The sequence below is a fragment of the Paroedura picta genome, chromosome 4 (genome assembly GCF_049243985.1).
Source record: "Paroedura picta isolate Pp20150507F chromosome 4, Ppicta_v3.0, whole genome shotgun sequence".
Lineage (NCBI taxonomy): Eukaryota > Metazoa > Chordata > Lepidosauria > Squamata > Gekkonidae > Paroedura > Paroedura picta.
The window spans coordinates 77,447,790-77,465,498 of NC_135372.1; the positions used below are offsets into that span (position 1 = coordinate 77,447,790).

The 17,709-nt window shown below is 44.2% G+C and overlaps 1 protein-coding gene across 9 annotated transcripts in view; it reads right to left on the reverse strand.

The window, feature by feature from the left end:
- The window catches only part of FGGY (FGGY carbohydrate kinase domain containing), a 479,871-nt gene that overhangs the window by 237,362 nt on the left and 224,800 nt on the right, over window positions 1-17,709 (reverse strand). For 2 of the 9 annotated variants that reach the window (XR_013230264.1, XM_077333560.1), the window contains exon 1: window positions 17,277-17,463. The exons of 2 other annotated variants lie outside the window; for them this stretch is intronic. The gene's annotated coding sequence lies outside the window, so the exon portion shown is untranslated. Of the gene's footprint in view, window positions 1-17,276; window positions 17,465-17,709 lie in introns of those variants that run through there. 5 more of the 9 variants (XM_077333557.1, XM_077333561.1, XR_013230268.1 and 2 more) reach the window with 4 other exon arrangements.

Genomic DNA, 17,709 nt, shown 5'->3' on the forward strand with positions numbered 1-17,709 from the left:
GTCTCAATTCCTGAGGAAGGTTCCACCAAGCCTATGACTGAGGCCCAGAAATAACATCAAGAACATGCTGGCCTCCCTGCCTAAAATTCCACCCACTAGACCAACCTCATAAGAATTATTCCCCCGCCCCCTACTCAGTTCCATTAATTAACTTAGCTATAATTCCCTGTGAGGAGAAAGAAGGGGCAGTAGGCTTTTTAAACACAGTTTAAATTTATAAAACTTTATAATTTTGATTTATTTATAATCTTAATTTATCTGTATAATATTGTACTTGAACTTTGCTGTGATCTGTTCTGAGCCAACAAGGAAGTGCAGAATATAAATGGAAAATTAAATTAAAGGTTAAAAATTATTGGCCGAACAAAACAACCTGCCATCATTACCCAGTAGAGTACCACTATGCAGGTTCTCTGCACCGACAAAGGAACTTTTAAAGAACAAAACACAGATTATAGAAATGAAGAAGTTATCTGATACAGAAGGGCTCAATACTACTGAGACAGCTGAAAGGGGAGTTAAGTTTTGACAGAGCAGTGCTGAGATGATTCTTTCAGAATACGTTCACAACAATAATTTCTATATGAACTCCAGTACTTGAGCCAGAGGAACTTAGGATCCACTGTACATTATTTATTTATTTATTTAGATTTCTATACCGCCCATTTCTTTGCAGCTCTGGGCAGTTTACACAGATTATAACTTACATGAAACATTATGCAGACTATAACATCAAAACAACTTTCAATAAAACATCAAAAGATTACAAAACCACAATTATAATATAATAACAATTAACAGTAACTTTGGGAGAGTCATGGGCAGGCGTCTGGGGGGACCAGCAGGTGTTCTGAGTCAAGTCGGCCTCAAGCAAATGCCTGGTGGAAGAGCTCCCTCTTGCAGGCCCTGCGGAACAGTGGAAGTTCGGGCAGGGCTCTGATCTCCTCAGGGAGCTCGTTCCACCAGGTGGGGGCCAGGACCGAGAAGGCTCTGGCCCTTGTTGAGGTCCGACGTGCTTCTCTGGGGCCAGGGATCCGCAGCCAGTTGGAGGTGGCGGAGTGTAAGACTCTTTTGGGGGGTATAGGCAGGAAGGTGGTCTCTCAGATACACTGGGCCCAAACCACATATGGCCTTAAAGGTGATTACCAGAACCTTAAGCTTAATCCAGAACTCAACTGGGAGCCAGCCAAGTTGTTGGAGTGCCGGCCGTAGAGTGAGTTGCAGAAGTCCAGCCTAGAGGTGACCGACGCATGGATCACTGTGGCTAGGTGTTCTGGGTCCAGTTAGGGTGTTAGTAGCTTGGCTTGGCGGAGGTGGTAGAATGCCAGCCGCGCTACCTTTGTGACCTGGGCTTCCATTGTAAGGGAAGCATCCAGGATCATACCCAGGTTCCTGGCAGAGTGTGTTGGTGAGAGCTGCACACCGTCCAGGGTAGGCAGATGTGCTTCCTCCCATGGTCCCTTCCTACCCAACCATAGGACCTCCATGATTCAGCCTCATGATTAATTGCAAATAATTTATTGTATTATTACATACAATGTCTTAGACAGAGAGATACTTTATATATGCACTAAACCAGTGGTCCGCAACCTTCTTGAGGCTGCGGACCGGCGGCGGCAGGGTGGGCGATCGCCCGGCCGTGCATGCAGTGCGTGCGCAGTCACGCACGTTCAATGCATGACCGGGTCACACATGCACATTTGTGCCATGCACGGCCACAAACGTGCATGCGTGGCACTCGAGTGCCGTGCATGCCCGACCTGGTCGCGCATTGCGCATGCGCGGCCCTGCTTCCCTCTCCCCCCCCCCACAAAAAGAAGCATGCCGGGCCACAAGCTAATTGGCTGTTTTTGCGGTTGATTTGCTTGCGGCATGGGAAGTTTCTTACTGGGGGGGGCAGGGAGAGGGAGCCGTGGCCTGATGCCAGGGTTGGGGACCACTGCACTAAACAACTATAAAAAGAAACCACAGCAATTAAAAACTTAGCATTCCCAATGAACAATAAAGAATGTTTACTGGTTACAAATTAAGAACATAACTAGGAATGTTTAACCAAGAAAAAGTCACACCTTGGCAGCCATGTAATCCCATCAATAATGCAATGGCAGTCTTGTGGTGTACGTCTCTCCTCTCCAAATAGTTTACATTCAATATACAATCTGTCCACATTACATGATGCATAAATGGGTAGAAGTCTGGTAATTAATACCCTGCAATTCATCTGTAAAAGGTCCAGAACTACCCTTCTGCCAACTGGAATGGTAGTTGCTTGAATGATGCATACTTGATCCCTTTCTTTCAAGCCCTAGAGATCTTTAATGTACCAGGAACCAAGTGGGGAGAAACCAGGTTAACAGCAGCGATAACAGCAGCAGTTAACAGCAGCGATATATGACCTTGGACAAACTCTGGACACCATCATCATTCTCCCTACAGAAGAGATTATATCATTTCAAGGGAGGATAAAGATAGTTGAACACCATAGCTCACATTGGTTCAAATTACAGACACTCCCTTGCCTGTTTCTGCTCCAAGTGACTTTTTTAATGTAAATATTTAAAAATCCTTTTTCTCTCTAATGGGGACTCAAAGCAGCTTACAATATCATCAGCACTGTTTGCCTCCACTGTTTCCTAAAAGCTGCCTTATGAGTAGGATTGCCAGCCTCCAGGGGAGGCCTAGAGAGCTCCAGACCACAGAGATCTGTTCCAGCGGAGAAAGTGGCAACTTTGGAAGGTAGACTCTATGGCGTTATACCCTGCTGAGGCCCCTCCACAAACTCTGCCCTCCAAGGTGCCATACCCACATTATCTCCAGGTATTTCCCAAACCAGAGCTGGCAACCCTCCCTATGAAGAGGGTTAGGTTAATGGAGAGTGACTGGCCCAAGTCCACTGAGCAAAGTTAAATGGCAAAGTGGAGGTTCAAAACTGGTTCCCACAGATTCTAGTCCATCATTCTAACTAGTGTACTACATTTGCTACACCAGTATGATATAATAAACAATCAATGCTTAACACTTATGCAGCAACGTTGTATGATATTTTATTTGGGAATCTGCTGCATACCTTATATACAGCAACAGTGGTGAGACACTGTGATTCCTTGTTCTTAGTCTCACAGTCTGTTTTGCAATTGATTAATTCAATTGACAAATGCCTCCAACAATTTCTGACTTAAGCTTTGCCTGAATAATGCAACTTGAGTACATTTGCTGAAAAATATTATACATTCAATCACTTCTAACAACAGTAACCTAAGCCACAAGAGTTATTCAAAGGGCAACGTTCCTGTAACTCAATCCAGTTTCCTTGCAAAAACATTGTTGGATGTGAGAGGTGGTATTGGAGCACAGCACATTTGAGATTTCACCTACATGACATCTGGAGCCACAAAAAAGCACGGTATTCTCCTGGGTGTCCTGTGGGGGAGTTCACAATGAATATATTAATATCTTAAAACAGATCTCTGCAGAGTTTTGCAAACGGAGATGTCAATGTGTTTTACAAGAACATTTCTAACTTGGAAGATGAAAAGGTTAGCTAGAAGTCAAATTAAGGCAAGCATAAAAAACAGAAAAGAACAGGAGGCTAGACCTGCACCTACTGCTCTAGAAGGATGAACGTGAATTAAGGTCAGGGAACCTTGGATCATTCATTACCAAACTTCCCATCCTTACACTGGGCTCCATATACCCAGGAACCAAGAACAATAAAGGAAGAAGCAACCCATTCAAACTTTCACTTAGTAGATAATATCAAACTAATTCTGATCCATTCAAGGAGACTTTTCAATCTGTTCTGCCTCCTGTTAGGCCCATTATGCACAGAGTGGAAGGTCTGCATTCAAATGGCGGTGGCTAAAATCACCAATTATGCACGCTGCAGGTGGCAACCGGGTGAAGAGTCAATGTATGCCTCCGAAAAAGCCGCGTTACTGAGATGCGGAAGAAAGTGGTGCTTCCCGGGACCAGGGCGCAACCAGAAATGGCTCCGGAGTAGTCACGTGCATAATCAGATACTCTGGGTTTTGCCGCCATTGCGTTCCGTCCCGTGCTTAAGCAGTTTGCTTCACTTCTTCTCCTCCGCGTTCTCCATGCCGCCGTTTCAGTGGCCGTGCATAATAGACCTTACAGACAAACTAGCACTCCAAACCTGCAAAAGCACATTCACATACACAAGTCTTTCCACAAACACAGTGGGTGAGAGAATAAGACCCTGTGATAATTTAACTGAAGCAACTGGTAGAGCATTAAAGGCCACCAGTATGCACACACAGTGTAAAATAACATTACAACAACAATGCAAAACTCACACTTTACTACTGACAGTGACAGACAGACCTTTATTACGGTCATAGACCATTATATGATTCATCTGTTAAATCTAAAATTTAAGCCATCCTAAAATATAGTAATAAAACATGCAATAAGAGTACACAGACAATAAACTACTCTAAGATAACACAGCTCTCCAGTTCATTTGGCACAGACCTACAGACCTATTTCAGAGAAGGACATCATTCAGAAATGAAAACATTAAAGGGTTATTAGGGGGAAACAATTTTATCAGGGGCTGCAATGTTTTCCAAACAAGTATTAGTGATCAAAGGTCCATGGTGCATGATAAATGTTTATTTAGTTATTTTTTTTCTTTTATTGTTATTTATTTATTTGTATTTATATACTGCCCTCCCTTGCAGCTCAGGCCAGTTTACAGAAAATGTTAGATGAATAGCAGAGTACAAGACAAGTTTGGCAACTGTGTCAACAATCTTAACATCATCAACAAAAATAGTATAACATGTCTAATTCAGGTACAGTAACTATATCAAGAATCCTAACATTCAACGTTCAACAATCATAACAGAATATATTCAGATAAACATTTATTCCATAATCCCAGAGAGGGGCGTGGAGGCCCAAATAGATGTTCTCACTGACTTTGATCAAATGCCTGGAAGAAAAGCTCTGTTTAGCAGGCCCTGCAGAACTGTGATGCTTTGGACAAAGCCCAGATCTCCTTTGGGAGCTCATTCCACCAAGGTGAGGACCAGGGTCGAGAATGACCTGGCCTTGGTTGAGGTCCAAACATGCTTCCTTGGGGCCAGGGATGACTAGCCAGATAGTACTGGCTGAGCAGAGTGCTCTTGGGGGGGGCAGGTATAGGCAGAGAGACAGTCTCTCACGTACGCTGGACCCAAACCACCTTATAACCATAGAATAACAGAGTTGGAAGGAACCCACCACCTCCCAAGGAAGCCTATTCCACTGAGAAACTATGTTGGGAACTTCTTCCAGGTATTTAGACAGAATTTCTTTTGAATTAATTTCATCCCATTGGTTCTGGTCCATCTCTCCGGGGCAAGTCAGAACAATTCTGCTCCATCCTCTTCAGCAGTCCCTAACCCCCAGTCCAGGGACCGGGACCGGTCCGTGGATCAGTCGGTACTGGGCTACGGCTCCTCCCCGGCTGCTGCCCTGCCACTCAGCGGCCGGCTCATCTTTGGTGCTCTCCAGTGGCCACCATGGCTGGGGCTCCCCCTCGGCATGGCACTGCACAGCTGCTGCTGCCAGCGCCTCCCAGTGGCCGGCAGAAAGTCAGGAGTGCCGGCGGGAAAGCAAGCAGAGCAGGGGCTCAGGCGGCGGTGGTGACGTCCCTCGGCAAAAGACTACGCCCCCCCCCGGGGCCTCAGTAAAATTGTCAAGAGTTGACCGGTCCCCGGTGATAAAAAGGTTGGGAACCACTGCTCTATATGGCTGCCTTTTAAATACTTGAAGATGGTTATCAGATCCCCTCTCAGTTGTCTCCTCTCCAGGCTAAACATATGTCTTGGTCTCCAAGCCCCTCACCACCTTTGTTGCCCTCCTCTGGACATGCTCCAGTTTGTCTACATCCCTCTTCAATTGTGGTGACCAGTCATTACCAGACGTACATAATCTATAGTCCAAAGGAATGGAGGGAATTTTTCTAAAAGGAATCTGATAGTAGTCTGTTCCAGACTACTGTAGGTCAGGACCCCAAAGTATGTCTCAAAACCTCTAAAAGTGGATGACTGCCCTTGTCTTTTCTATTGTTCTCTATTGTATTTCGGAAACAGTATCTTGGAAACAGAATATAGGTACTAGGCTGTCATCTGGGAAAATACATATTCAATCTGTACTTAAGCAGCTGCACTGGCTATCTACTGGTTTCCAAGTTCAAGGTGCTAGTTCTCACCTTCAAAGTTCTAAACAGTCTAGGACCCTCGTATCTAGGGGACTGCCTCTCCCCAAGAACACTTTTTTCCGCATCACATGGTCTGCTAGTGGAGCCCGGCCCACACCTGGCTCAACAGTCTTCAATAAGGGAAAGAGGCGGAGAAGTGCCAGGTTAGTAGCACAACATTGTTCAGTCTTGACTTCCAACACAGAGTTGGTACAAGACCAAGGCCTCAAAAATGGGATGCCAAAAAAAGCCAGTCTGTGGGAGCAACTTTGTAACCAATGCTATGTTCTCCAAGTCTTTTGGTAAGAGAGTTTTGTCTGTGCTTTGTTGATAGTGTTGTATTTTTTCCATAGAAAGATCCTTCCTGATATCTTGCCTTGCCTATGGACCTTGAACCTTAGTCCTTCCTGCTTCCTTAGACAGGACACCTGGCTCTCTGACCTGTTTTAGACTGGTTCACAAATTCTACTTTGTTTATTACGTTAATATCTTGTAATTGCCTTCTGGAAACTGTTGGCTACAGTAAACAGCATCAGGCACTGACGTGAATATGCAATTGCCTGTGTGCATTCTGAAGATCAAGTAATATGAGGAAAGATTGAGGGAGCTTGGTCTGTTTAGCCTGGAGAGAAAGCGACTAAGAGGTGATATGATAACCATCTTCAAATGCTTGAGGGGCTGTCATATAGAAGATGGAACAGAATTGCCCTGGAGAGATGGACCAGAACTAATGGACTGAAATTAATTCAAAAAAATATTCGGCTAAACATCCAGAAGAAGTTCCTGACAGAGCAGTTCCTCAGTGGAACAAGCTTCCTCGGGAGGTGGCGAGTTCTCCTTCTTTGTTAGTTTTTAAGCAGAGGCTGGATAGTCATCTTACAAACAGGCTAATTTTATGAACTTCGGCAGATCATGAATGTGTGGACAGGAAGGGATGTGCCAATGTTTGTCTCTTGTGACCCATCTTTGCACACCCAGGGAATTGACAATTTCTGCTGTTGGATGGCAGGTGAATTTCCTCCAGGCCAGACTAGATTCTGGATCTTTTCAGTGTAGGGATCACTTGGGCATGAAATTGGGGTCATCAGGGGTGGGCAAGTAGTTGTGAGTTCCTGCATTGTGCAGGGGGTTGGACTAGATGACCCTGGAGGGACCTTCAAACTCTATGATGCTATGATTCTAAGGCTGTGTCAGCAAACACTAGGCATAGCCTTGAATGTGACAGGTGTGCTATAAGTAAATTAAAATAAATTAGGTGGTAGGCTATCACCATCATATTCCCAAAGCTTTCATAAGTCAACCAAGTACAAATTTGGTATTTGGATCTCTGTGATAATGCACAAGAAACACAAAAGTTTGCCAATGAAATAATCATTACTCTATTTGCCATCTGCTATAACTCCAAGGAATTCAAGACCACATACACAGTTGTAGGATTGTTTTTCTTTTTATTCATTCTCCTCCCCAAACACTCTCTTGTTAATTTGAAAGGCACTAACTGGCCCAAGGTCATCCACTGAGTGTCATGGTTGACTAGGAATTTGAACCCAGGTCTCCCTGGGCCATGTCCAACACTATATCTTGTTAGTATTCTAACTGGCTCTTCTCAGCCTTGAGGAGTGCTGAAAAGGCAAACAAGCTGCAGACTTGTTTTTGAACTCTAACTGGCTAAGCAAAAATCTCACTCAAGCGGGAACAAAATGTTGCCATGACAGATGTCAGCAAAAATCAAAGTCTGTCCAATGAACCCTAAAGTTGTTACAGCTGATCATTCTGGATTAATGAAATCAATAAACATAAAACTGACATTTAGGCTGTTTCCTGTACCTGTCCTCCCAAGCGTGCATTAACTAATCCAGAGTCTCAATAAATGAGGCACACATTTCTCAGCAAGCTAATCAGTATCTCAGGCTGCAGGAACAGAACTAAAAGTGTTGTTTACACCCTCAGTTATCATTGAAAAACACACCATAAACTCATGTAAACCTCTATTTTGTTGATTTGCATATAAAAGTGTAAACAAATAAGAAGCCGAACTGAGTTCAAAGAGACTCCACATTCACCATCAAGGAGACTGGACAACCACCAGAACTTGTTCAAGATCAGAGGGAGAGAATTAAAAACAAACTAGGGAAATATCCTAAACAAGTTTGTTCAAGAAGGTAAGTCCACCTCATCCACTGGGGCCTAGGAAAATGCAGCTTAGTTTACTAAAACTTTACTGCAGTCTTAGTTTACTAAATCCAAATTTACAAGTTCCAGAAGAAAGCTCCCAGTGTATACTAACCTGCCTGTGTGTGATTGCCCACCAAACCCCTATGATAGACAGAAGGGGGATGACACCAGCACAAGGACAGGTTGATAATGCTACTGCCAAGAGAGGCAAAGTAATCTTTCCATAAACATAGTTGAGGAATTACTCATTCTACGGCTCTTTGTATAGTGCCCCAGAAAGTGACAAAACATCAACATTTGCATATTGGCTACAATCCAGTATGTTTCCCAGCAAGTGCTTACTGTTGAAACATCACCCAAACCAAGTGTCTATAATTATTTCTGGCAGATACTGGAAAAACTAGGCAAGTAGTAAATTCAACAATTAAATCAATTTTTAAAGACTTGCTGTAAACCACATTTTATAGACACTTTCAGCCCGGCAGCAAGAATATTTCCAAAATTTAATGCATGGAGCTTGGTCATCCTTGCATAGTATTATGTAGAGACACAGCCCTAAGTAATTTGTTACTTGAAAATTAAACATTTATTTGGATTATTGATAAATCTGCAATTCTAACACTAAAGTCCTGAAAGTTCCTGCTGCATCAATTTAAGAGAAATCAATAGCTCTCACATCAGCTAAATTACAAGAAACACGCTTTTTAAAAAAGCATGTCAGATCATAAATAATGTAGTATACCCCATTTCTGCCCATCCTTAATATTAGATTACCTGAATAATTCTCAATCAGCCACAGTGCAATCCCAAGAACACTTTCAGAGGAGTCTGTGCCCCAATGCACAGGCGTAACCCAAATTAGATATTGAAGTGAGGAATTTAGCTAGTGAGAGTGGTAACAACACGATCTCCACCAGTGTATACCAGAGTTATTATTCTAGAAATCCTCAAATGAACCAGACTGAAATAAATGAAAGTGGGTTTCCATAAGAAGAAACTTGAGACAACTTATAAACTTGCACCCCAAAACAAATTAAATACACACAAGAATTTAAACTTAGGAATACAGAGTTGAAGAGGAATAAAAAGAGGGGGTAGAGGGGAATTATAGCTACTGCCACAATGTAAAGAAAGAGAAGGACCACAGGTCAAACAAAACCTCCAGCACTTTGGAAAAATAGAAAAGACCAAAAGATTAAGACCACCATATGTAGTCGGGGGAGGGGGGGATCCCAGATAACATGCACACAAATGGGTGCTGATGTTTGACACATTAGCCCACAAATCAATATGCTTGATGTGATTGCTCTGTCTGACAAAGAAACTTGAAGGCACCTAATGTGTCTGTTCGAAGTAAGGACAAAAACCCAGGGTGACCTTTGGAAGTTTCCGAGGAACTAAAACAATAACTGTGATGGCTCTATTGGTGCAGATGCAAAACAAAAAAGGAACAAAAAAAACAACCTGAGAAAACAAGTCAGGAACCCAAAGGCTGAACAAAATAGATTAAAATTAGAATACAAGTATTTATTATTTGTGGCAAGTTCTTAATTGTGGCAAGTTCTTAAAGACAAGGGAATACCAGAGCATCTTATCTGTCTCTTGGGAAACCTATATGCAGTTCAAGAAGCAACAGTGAGAACCCGGCATGGAATCACTGATTGGTTCAAAATTGAGAAAGGAGTTTGGCAAGGCTGTATACTGTCACCTTGCCTATTTAACTTGTATGCGGAGCACATCATGAGAAAGGTGGGGTTAAATGAGTCACACATTGGCATTAAGATTGCAGGGAGAAATATCAATAAACTCAGATATGCAGATGATACCACTCTAATGACAGAAAGCAAAGAGGAACTAAAGAGCCTCTTGATGTGGGTGGAGGAGAGTACAAAAGCTGGCTTGAAACTCAACATCAAGAAAACTAAGATTATGGCATCCGGCCCTCTCAATTCCTAGCAAATACATGGGGAAGAAATGGAGGTAGAGAAAGATGTTATTTTCCTGGGCTCCAAGATCACTGCAGATGGGGAATGCAACAAAGAAATTAAAAGACGCTTGTTCCTGGGAATGAAGCAGTCGGTGCAAACCTAAATGGACTTCGAGGAATGGTAGACGACAGGAAGGCCTGGAGGATCATTGTCCATGGGGTCACGATGGGTCGGACACGATTTCACAAATAACAAAAACAATTTATTATTTAGTGCACATTAAGATTAAAAACAGCATTAAAATATAAAAATCAGAATCTGTGCAATATTACACATACAATCTCAATGACTGCACATGGCATGACCACAGTCCAAATGTATTTCAACCCAAAGGTCATTAGTGGTCAAATAAAATATATGCACATATTATAATATTACAATAAACCTGGTCGGTATCGTAAACGAATCACAAAATGTGAAGTGCCAAATGTATAATATATATTAATGATTCCAGATAAAGGTAAAGGTAAAGGTATCCCCTGTGCAAGCACTGGGTCATGTCTGACCCTTGGGGTGATGCCCTCTAGCGTTTTCTTGGCAGACTCAATACGGGGTGGTTTGCCAGAGCCTTCCCCAGTCATTATCGTTTACACCCCCCCCCCCAGCAAGTTGGGTACTCATTTTACCGACCTCTGAAGGATGGAAGGCTGAGTCAACCTTGAGCCGGCTGCTGGGATCAAATTCCCAGCCTCATGGGCGGAGCTTCAGACAGCATGTCGCTGCCTTACCACTCTGCACCACAAGAGGCTCTTATGATTCCAGATACAGCATTCAAATAAATATTCAAACGTGTAAAAAACCACCACTTGGTCCAAAACCAAGATACAATCCTGTCTTCATCCTGGAAACCCGGTAACTGGCTGGCATCCATGATAGCTGCTTGAGAGCAGACTGTGTACCTTTATTTATTTATTTATTTATTTATATTATTATTAATTTGATTTTTATACCGCTGCTCCCACTAACTGGCTCGCAGCGGTTAACTAATAACAAAATCCATCCATTTAAAATCCCCATAAAGCAGTTTAAAAAATTTACAACATATTTGTTGTTGTTAGGTGCGAAGTTGTGTCCGACCCATCACGACCACATGGACAATGATCCTCCACGCCTTCCTGTCCTCTACTATTCCCCAGAGTCCATTTAGGTTTGCACCTACTGCTTCAGTGACTCCATCCAGCCACCTCATTCTCTGTCATCCACTTCTTCTTTAGCCCTCAGTCGCTCCCAGCATTAGGCTCTTCTCCAGGGAGTCCTTCCTTCTCTTAAGATGGCCAAAGTATTTGAGTTTCATCTTCAGGATCTGGCCTTCTAAGGAACAGTCAGGGCTGATCTCCTCTAGGACTGACCGGTTTGTTCGCCTTGCAGTCCAAGGGACTCGCAAGAGTCTTCTCCAGCACCAGAGTTCAAAAGCCTCAATTCTTTGATGCTCGGCCTTCCTTATGGTCTAACTTTCGCAGCCATACATTGCAACTGGGAAGACCATAGCCTTGACTAAACGCACTTTTGTTGGCAGGGTGATGTTTCTGCTTTTTAGGATGCTGTCTAGATTTGCCATAGCTTTCCTCCCCAGGAGCAAGCGTCTTTTAATTTCTTTGCTGCAGTCCCCATCTGCAGTGATCTTGGAGCCCAGGAAAATTAAAATCTGTCACTATCTCCATTTCTTCCCCATCTATTTGCCTGGAATTGAGAGGGCCGGATGCCATGATCTTTGTTTTCTTGATGTTGAGTTTCAAGCCAACTTTTTCACTCTCCTCCTTCACCCGCATCAACAGGCTCTTCAGTTCCTCTTCACTGCCATTAGAGTGGTATCATCTGCATATCTGAGGTTGTTGATATTTCTCCCTGCAATCTTATATATGAAGTATAGTTTGTCATCCTCTTTTAGCATACATATTGGCATACATATTCAGTTCCCATCACATATTGATCCTGATCTAGAAGTTATTACCACCTTTCTTAGCAGAATAGTTGTTGATATTTCTCCCTGCAATCTTGATCCCAATTTGTGACTCCTCTAATCCCGCCTTTCTCATGATGTGCTCCGCATACAAGTTAAATAGGCAAGGCGACAGTATACAGCCTTGCCGAACTCCTTTCTCAATTCTGAACCAATCAGTGATTCCATGTTCAGTTCTCACTATTGCTTCTTGACCTGCATATAAGTTTCTCAAGAGACAAATAAGATGCTCTGGTATTCCCATCTCTTTAAGAACTTGCCACAATTTGTTGTGCTCCACACAATCAAAGGCTTTAGCATAGTCAATGAAGCAGAAGTAGATGTTCTTCTGGAACTCCCTAGCTTTCTCCATGATGCAGCGTATGTTGGAAATCCTGCCAGTACTTCTGGAAGTTCTCGGTCCACATATTGCTGGAGCCTAGCTTGTAAAATTTTGAGCATAACTTTGCTAGCATGAGAAATGAGTGCAATGGTGCGGTAGTTTGAACATTCTTTGGCATTGCCCTTCTTTGGGATTGGAATGTAAACTGACCTTTTCCAATCCTGTGGCCATTGTTGAGTTTTCCAAATTTGCTGGCATATTGAGTATAGCACTTTTACTGCATCATCTTTTAAGACTATGAATAGTTCGACTGGAATGTTGTCACCACCACTAGCTTTATTGTTGCTCAGACTTCCTAAGGCCCATTTGACTTCACATTCCAGCATGTCTGGCTCCAGGTCAGTAACTACCCCATTGTGGTTAGGGATGTTAAGCTCGCTCTTGTATAGTTCTTCTGTATAATTTTGCCACATTTTTAAATCTCATCTGCTTCTGTGAGGTCCCTACCTTTTTGGTCCCTTATCATATCCATCTTTGCATGAAACATTCTCTTCATATCTTCATATCTTCATGGGTTGTTGGAAAAGAGTGTTTGCTATGACCATTGTATTCTCTTGACAAAATTCTAACAGCCTGTGCCCTGCTTCATTTTGTACTCCAAGGCCAAACTTGCCTGTTATCCCGGTTATCTTTTGGCTTCCTACTTTAGCATTCCAATCCCCCATGATGATAAGCACATCATTTTTTGGCATTGCTTCTAGAAGGTGTTGTAGGGCTTCATAGAACTAGTCAACGTCATCCTCTTCAGCAGCAGTGGTTGGGACATAAACCTGGATTACTGTGATATTGAATGGTTTGCCTTGGATTCGAACTGAGATCATTCTGTCATTTTGGGGATTGTATCCCAAGACTGCTTTTCCAACTCTCTTATTGATTATGAAGGCTACTCAATTTCTTTTGCGAGATTCTTGTCCACAGAAGTATACAACATATAACAAATAGCAAACGGTGGTGACCTAATATTCCCAGGCAAGTTCCCTTAGGGTTACAAGCTAAATATCTATACTGATATGACCAACATCAATAATGAAGTAAAATTTTATCACACATGCTTAACAGTATAGCTTTCAAACCTGCTTTGACACACTGAAAGATACAGCCAATATATCTTTGGATGTTCACCCGAGTCTGAAACATACAACCCTACACAACATATGTTTGTAAAACATTTAGAGCCATGTTCGCCAACCCCCGGGCTGTGGCCCGGTACCAGGCCCTGAGGCCCTTGGTACCGGGCCTCAGCAGGGGGAGGCGTGGTTGGCGCTCGCCGACCCGGGAGCAAATGTGTAGGCGCAGAGCTGGTGCACCTGCACATTTGCACCCATGCCTTCCCCCCCCTCAGTGCGGCTACTGGCACGTTTATACGCACCGGCGAGCGTCGCACTGAGGAGGGGGAAGGCGGGGTGCAAATGCGCAGGTGCATTGGCTCCGAGCCTACGCATTTGTGCCCGCCGGCGAGTGCCGCTTGTCCCGCAGTGTGGCACTCGGCAGTGGGCGCAAACAAGCAGGTGCGGAGCTGCCGTGCCTCTGCATTTGCGCTCACACCTCCCACCAGCGCCCACACTTCCCTCTCCCCCCCCAGGTCCCTGGCCCAAAAAAGGCTGGGGACCACTGATTTAGAGCACTTAAAAACATTACAAAACATAAAGCATATATTGGCATAGACACGCCCATGCACACAAGCCGAAGTCCAAGCAGAGTTCTGGTCAAAAGCCACGTCCCAAGCAAGCACCAGCAACCGTATCCCAAGGGTGGGGCAGAAGACTGAATCCAGAATCACAAGCCAAGGTCAGGACAGGAACTCAAACACTGTCAGTGGCACTAGAGTATAGACACAATGATGCTGCCACGCTGCAGCTCTGTCTCCAGCACCTTTTCTAGCCAGAGGCCCAGCCTGGTAGTGCCAATGTTGTGCATCTGGGTTGTCTCTCAGTCCATTTTCACACTGGAGGCTCCATGCTGGGCTGCAGGCTGCAGTTTGAGTTGGGGCAGGTTGCTCCGCCTCTTTCTGCTCCTGTATAGGTGAACATTTCACCTGGATGTAAACTGCACGGAGCTTTTATTCCAACCCCAGATCGATTCAGTCCCTGCCCTCTACACAGAATGCGATTTCCGTTTGAATTTGGGGCGATTTAAATTTTCCTTCTGCAGCAAGAAGGATTGATCCGGAGTGACCCTACCTTTATTGTGGGATATCTCAGACTGCTGCTAATCCTGAATATATTCAGAACATCGCATTGTTTTGAATCTGGGCTCTCCCCCGTGGTAGAGGACCCGTGATTGGCTACAGGTGGTCATGTGACAAGCCTGCCTCAAAGAAGAAACCCCTAATTTCTCTCAACTTCTGTCGGCCTTTGATTTTTTTTTGTGCCTTTTTCATCCCCCCCCCCCAAATTCAAGAAAAGAAAGGATTTTTTTCCTCCCTCCTCTGACTTCTTGGATCCTCTCCCCCCCCCCTTCAAGAAAACAAAGAAAGAGTCTCCATTTGCCTCCCCACCACCACCTTCTGAGCCTCCCTAACCATGTGCAGAAGACTTTCCTGTTTCAATGGGGAGGGGGGGGAAGAGGAAGACCCGAGTTCAAAGCGATCTGAATTCAACAGGATTGACAATGGAATAAAAAAAGTAAGTGCAGACTCTGCCCTGGTGTACATCATCCATCCCGGATTTGTGCTCCCATGCAGGATCCAGGGAAGCAAAGTTACCAGTGTGGAAACAGTCTCAGCCTGGCTCCTGTAAGTAGTCTCTGCTGGAGCTGAGGCTAGCTCATCCCCGAGCTGCTAGCCTGCTGCTTCATCTCCGCTCCTGCAATCTGACACACAGCCTTCTCCTTTACTGCTCACAGGGCTGAAGAGGTTGGGCGGGGGGAGTGAGTTATCTGTTATCAGACTCATGTGACTGGCCTGGCACCAGAGGACTGAGGGACCTCGGCACCTGTGTCTGGTTGAAGCTCTGAGTCTACCTCCACTTCCTGAGCCTTTGAACCTGGTCCTGCAGCAACAGTGGGAAGCTCAGGTCCTGATCCTGCAGGTATAGCCTCAGGTTCCAGACTGGGTCCTGCAACTACTCCCACCTCCAACTCTGTATCTGAAGAGTCGTCCAATAAGCATGGCTGGACTATGGCATATGTTCAGAAACAAAAGCCTTTGGAATAAAGTCACACAAAATAGACCGTTTGAGGCCCTGACCCTCTTGTTTGCATCCTAAATAGAGTGCCAAGTAGACTTGAACATATAGTGATACTGGGTGAAGCTGGGATCTGGGAAGAAGGCCAAAAGTACAACCTGATACAACTTTCACCCAGCACCACTGGCCTATCTGGGGTTCTGGATGCAAACAAAAGCTGTAAAACAGCAGAAGCCTAAAACAACTTGTTTTCTTCCTTCCCTGCCCTGTTTTTTTTTAAATATCCAGCCTGATGAAGAGTTCCAGAGAACTGAAGACCCTGAAGTATCTTTGGGTTGTTATTTTGGTTGGCCTTAAAGGCATCGCACAGCGTTTGGGGTTTACTCTGGTTACCTTCAGACATACACTCTAAAGTTACTTTACAATTTTTTATCCTACTCTTTTACAGAGAGAGAGAGAGAGAGAGAGAGAGAGAGAGAGAGAGAGAGAGAGAGAGAGAGAGAGGGATTACCCAGATAATTTTGCATTATAGGTTATGTGGAATGCTCAAATGTGTTCTCCTGTTCTGCACACCAGAAAGCCTTTGCTTCCCAACATTTCTAACAAACAATAAAATGTACACACGTGTAATTATCACATATGGCAATATATGTATGGCCTGAATATTCATTTCAAGACAACCTTTGAACCTTTCTGATGCAGGATTGTTGTTTGAAATAGCCCTGCTTTGCTTGGATGAGGAAATAAACACAATGTCTGAGTATAACGGCCATGGCTGAATTGTTTGTCTGTTTAAATGAATGTTTATTCTCTACCCCCCACCTTTCTCCCTAATGAGGATTCAAGTGACTGACAGAATTTCCCCCCTCTCCTATGTGTTCTCACAACACTGTGAGGTAGGCTAGGCTGGAACTGAGTGGCTGGTGCAAGGTCAGAGGAGAGAACTTCACTACCTTGTTTTATTGGGGTGCTGGTTGTAGGGGAGGGGTTTTATATTGGGAGCACGACTTTTCTGTAACCTGCCTTGAGCTTCGGAATAAGGTGGGCTATAAACTGAACAATAAATAAAAATATGGTAAAGAACGACTTTACAAAAATTTGGTTTAAAAAAAGAAGTTTGGCATTTATACACCGCCACGATACGAATTAAAAGCCATCCTTCCCTATTCACCACATTCAGATCCCAGGCTTCTGCATACTCAGACGTCCCATGCAGTTTAACATGAATTAATCCCAAATATGTTTTGCAGAGGATTTCAAACATATAGTCACTGATGAAGGGGAAAGCGTGAAAAGATATAGCAAATGCCTGGTATTTTTGTTTGTTTTCCTACGAGAAAAGAGGTGGGGGGGGGGGGACCGCAAGATAAGGATTTCCTGAAACAGGACTCGCTGGGATACAGCTAATTATTACTTGAGTTGGAAAGCAGAGGCCACTTACTTGCCCAAAAGTGAAATATGACCTATTCTGCAGCACACTTTGCAGAAACCGCACTTTTCCTGACAAGGCAATTTCCGGGCTCCCGGTCGCAGCAGCAGTTGCCCGGAAAACGCCTCGCCTTTTCTCCTCTCGACAGGCGACTGTGTTCTGTAAAGCAATTCCTGATTGGCCGATTCACCGTGAGCTATGACTGGCTGGAAGTCCTCTCGTTCTGGGCTCGCTCCGGAGACGTGCTGAGTAGAAGTACCAAAGTCTACTCTCCGGACAGCCGCCTCTCCCCCTCTCCCTGCTGAGGAATGCTCGCAAGCTGCACTTTAAAGACAGCGGGGAGAGGTTGTAATGAATACCTTAGACTTTGCTAGGGATGCGATGCCAGCCTCCATGTGGAACCTGGGGGTCCCCCGGAATTAGGCAACACAGAGCCGTTCCCCTG